Source organism: Anser brachyrhynchus (genome assembly GCF_964034855.1).
Source record: "Anser brachyrhynchus genome assembly, chromosome: 4".
Taxonomy (NCBI): Eukaryota; Metazoa; Chordata; class Aves; order Anseriformes; family Anatidae; genus Anser; species Anser brachyrhynchus.
Genome location: NC_137698.1, coordinates 48512195 through 48516930, shown reverse-complemented (window position 1 = coordinate 48516930; position 4736 = coordinate 48512195). Strand labels below are relative to the sequence as shown.

Here is a 4736-nt window from a genome sequence, read left to right as displayed (position 1 = left end):
GTAAGTCCAAGACAAAGACAAGATTGAACACTGTAGTGAGGTACTGTTCCTATCCAGCTTGCTCTGGTGATCCCGCAGGTAGCCTTGATGCCTCAGCACGGTGGGTATGCCTCTATCTCAGGGGCTTGTCCAGTGCTGAGGTGGACACAGGAAAAAGAAAGGAGCAAAACTGCTTTGCATCCTGAGGCTGTTAGTGAAGTTTATCAGATAAATACTTCCTTCTCAGAAGAGAACAGCAAACACCTCATTTTATTGAGGTTTTGGTGCTTGAGTCTGAGCTACATTTAGAACTTGGAGCTGGATTTTGGATACCTCTGCAGTTCCATCTTGTGTGATGGCCCAGATTCTCCTGTCAGACTTAATTCAGGATCTCTGGCCAAATTCTTGGTTGATACTGCTGGGAGTGTCTCCTGAAAAATGGAGAGTTCATTGGCAAGCAGACATAGGCATTTGTTACAGATTGCACTGACTGCGTGGCAGTTCTTTAACAAGAAAATAGACACAAAGTGCCTCTTCTGTCTTAGAGGGCATCTTTGGGAAGGTGAGAAGGCCAACATAGTGTGAAGGGTGGTATTTAAAAAGCAGTGCATGAGGAAAGAAATTAACTAGGAACCACCTGGTTTAGGAAGGTTGTGTTCTCTGCACACTTCAGACCAGCTTACTTCCAAGTACTAAGGCACTGTACAAATCCAAGAGCAAATAGAGAAGCAAATGGGTGTTTGGTCCTTATTTTTCTGTAGTGGTAACTAGTGCAGACCTGGGGAGCTGTTCTGCTGTAATGGGAGAAAGAACAGACGTGATGTTTCTGGATATCCATTGTGCATTTTAATTGTTTTTCCCCCTTTAGAATTAAGGGCCAGCTTCATATGAGGAGCCTTGGATGCCCGATTGCAGCTGAGACTTGCCTACTGAGGCTCGTGGCTTTGAGGAATCCACATAATTGAGGGCATCATAGAGACTTTTGCTTGCACTAGGTGCTACAGTACTGTGTAATACTATGGCTTAAATTGAAGACTTCCAAGATTAATTTTGAGTTTGAATATTAAAAATTAAATAGAATGTTTTAGCATAATGACATAATTTTAAATCAACTAAAAATAGCATTAATAATAATCATGTTAACTCTCTTTTCATTAGAATAAGAAATTTAACGCTAAATTATTAAGTGATCAAATTTATGAGGCATGAGTTAGTAAAGATTTTTTACCAGTGTAAATCATGTGATGTGATTTCTGTCCAGCAACTACTGCAAATCTACATCAAGTTCTTACTATATCAAGTTCTGGGAGACATGAAAATGCCAACGTTTTGGTGTTGTAACCACTGACAGAATCTGGCTGTGCTGAAGGGGGATATGCCTTATAGCTGGATTAGCTCTCTTGGTAAAGATGGTCAGAAAAGAAAGGATATAGAAGGTTAGAACTCGAATGCAGTTGAACAGAAGAAGTTTGTCTTAGAAGCTACCTTTAGACAAGGCTTTAAAAGGTGCTCTTCTTTCTGCTGAAGTGATAAATGCCACGGGTGCTCTGAACTGCATTTGTCAATAGGTGACTAGGCACCGTGAAGGGAAGAGCGTGACTTTTCTAGATGGGTTTGGCTATCCCAAACACTGGTGTTTGATCGGTGCTACTGTGATAGCGTGCGAGGTACATGCTGCTGGATGAAGGATTAGGATGGGCTTCGATTACTGTGTTTTACTTCACAGATGTCATAAAAAGGCATTCTTCAAACCTATTCAGTCCTCCGATGCTGCTTTTCCAGAAGGGAATTACAAAGCAAGATTCAGAGAAATCTGCTTCTACGTTACTTAACAGAGAAGAATATTACAGTAACCTTCTCTAATCCTTTCATTTCAGGTTTGATTTACCTGCTACACTTTGATCAGCAATCTCTGTAGTTTTACAAGATTAGATATTTTCATGTCCAGTCCTGGAATGGCTGTGATGTATAAGATGTTCTATGATTATTATATTTTGAAATCTAGGATTAACCTGTGCCTCTTGATTAAAAAGATATTGTACAGAGATTGGGCAGGCGTTTAAATTCTTGCGTAGCTGTGTGTGTGTCTCTTCTTGCTTGGAAGAAAGCAAAAATGAAGTGATTTCCCTGGCAGTACAATAAAAGAGTAGAGAAATTATGAAATAGAGAAGGTAGATTATTTTTTTTTTAACTCTTATTGACAGTGTGTGATTTCAGTAAGAGAGTGAATGTGCTTAAACACTTTGAGATTTCCTTTTAAACAAACTAAATGGCTGACAGCAAACAGGTCTTTGTTTATTCTCTTTGAACACCAAAAGGTAGGACTACTGAATGCCTGTATTGACATATGGCTCTGAGGGTGGGATCAGCTGCCTCTGAATTTACTGTTTCTAGTATGTAATTGAAAGCCCCTGGTTTAAGGCCTGCACTGGAGTGGGTTTAGCAAATAGTTCCAAAATGCTTCGCTTTTGCATGCCATTTCATTTTTTTTCTGCCTTCTTGGGAAGATGCAGGAAATCAGATGTTAAACCACACGGTAAGAGCAGATGTGTTGTGGGACCCTACTGTATCCCCCTGCAGGTCTCTCCGGGGATCAGGGTGCTAGGATGCCTGCCTCCCATGGCAGGACAGAGCTTGGAATGCATGTGGATGGAAGCTGCACCTCAGGAAGACTAATATGCTTCACGATACAGTAACATTTTAATGTATGTGCTTTATAAATCCATATTTTTTATACACCTTAAAAAAACAAAACCAACTTAAGTGTCTGTATTGAAGACAACATTGTCTTCAACCTAGTGCAGAGGTATTTGGGCCACAGATCTTTCACATGTACATAAAGAATAAATCCACATATGTTGATTTACACTTAATCTAGAAGTACTGATTGTTTCCCCCATGTAGGGGGGTGGGAGGGAAGTGGCTTCCATTAAATGTGTGAGAAGAGAATGGGAATTAAAGGGCATCTCGCAGCTCTGCAGATGCAGATTTGTATCAAACGATCCAGTCCAGGCTGAGTTGGAGCATAGCCTGTGAAATAAGGCCAGAATTTGCAAATGGTAATAATGAAGCAGTTTGTTTAACTCTCTTGCTTAGGAAATCACTATCAGTATTATGTGCTGTCAGGAAAGATTAGCAAAGCTGAGGAATCTCCAGGTTGATAAATAGGAAGATTAGGCAGGAACAGTGGGAAAGCTACTTAGTACTCAAGTCTTTGCCATGAGAGCCAAAAGAAAAGCTTTTAACTAAACGCATTTGAAAGAACAAGCCTGAATTGCAAGAAAAGATGGCATAAGGAGGGAAGATGACAGCTGGAACCCAAAGGAGCTTTTAGTTGCTTCTACTTGCTCTGGATGGGAACTTAACAGGAAATAATACCAGGAAGAGGCAGCTAGCAGTGCTCAGTCATTCTGGCTATGTGGCGTGGTAAGATTTCGTGGCAGAAGGCTCTAGCACTTAGAAAAAATGAGACCTTTGAGGTAACCAAACCTGTGCTATGCCATTAGTCATGGGTAGTAAATGATACAACAACACAGATTTAGCAAGAGAAATGTTCATTTATGTTGTCTTAGTCATTGTTGATTTGATAGAAACATTGTGTAGATCTAACCAAGTCTGAGGAAAGCTGTCTATACGGTGAGGTGGACTCTGCAAATGTAAAAAAGACCCTATAGGCTTAAATATAAGTAGACGCTTAAAAGATGTTATCACTGTTTATAGTGTGGGGACCCAAAAGAGTGATCAATTTTTTTTAATATTTTTTTTGCCTAATGTTGTGCTGGGAGGCCTTTAGTGAAACACAATTAAGCTTCTCTGTTTTTTGGTGTTCAAAATTGTCCTTCGTATCAGGGTTTGTGCATGTACCTACTTAGGAGCTGCCCTGTGACACACAGTAAGGTAGCTTGCTAGTGTATGTTCAACTGTGTTCATGCTCCAGTTTCTATTTACAATTGCAAGGTCTGCTTGCAAGGATGCATGGAGCATGAATCTTGTTCATGCCTGTGAAAACTGGTCTTCCTATCCAAATGAGAGCTTGTTATTTTCAGTGTAGTAATCGTTGCAGTTGGCTAGCTAGCAAATATAAAGAAATAGTAGTTGATGAGTGAAGTGAGACACTTGAGGTGTGGCTTTTGAGGTGTTTTTTCCTAATTTTTTAGCAAGCTAAGGTTTTGGGACAGATGTTCCGGGCTGGATGTGTTCTTGCTTTCTCCCAGTACTTAGGGTGAAACTGACAGCAGTCCTTTGAGAATAAGGGGGGAAGAAGAGGGGCTCCTCATCAATCCAGGATGATTCTCAAAATTGTCCACCTTTGAGAGGGCCCCACTGTACATGGTTGCTGCACATAGATGTGAAGTGGCTCGAGCATGAAGCTTTTTGACACCGCTGTCTCCTGTTTGTATGGAAACTTCCCTGAGCATTGCTTAATGAGACAGAATGCCCACCTGGTAGGGTGTTTGTGAGGCATGACCATGGCTCCTCTGCTGGCATTCAACTGTCATTGCTGTCCAGGTGTCTTATTGTGGCTTTGAGCTCTCTTGGTTTCTGTGTTCTCCAAATGGTTGAAATCCCAACCAGAAAGAATTGGTCATGAAGGAGACTTGCATTTTAGCATAGATGCTGTGAAAGCTTGCAGTTTTGGAGGGAACCATGCAGTTCTCAGCTTGCGTAGTGGGGACTGTCCATTGACTGCTTTTGATTCTACATGATGGATGAGATATATTGGGGTGTCCGCCTCAGTGGATTCTTGCAGTTCTTGC

At 41.0% G+C, this 4736-nt stretch overlaps 1 long non-coding RNA gene across 2 annotated transcripts in view; it reads left to right on the top strand.

Annotated features, from left to right (window-relative positions):
• LOC308194928 overlaps nucleotides 1–4736 on the top strand; it is a 350222-nt gene that overhangs the window by 92294 nt on the left and 253192 nt on the right. The gene's annotated exons all lie outside the window — the stretch shown is intronic.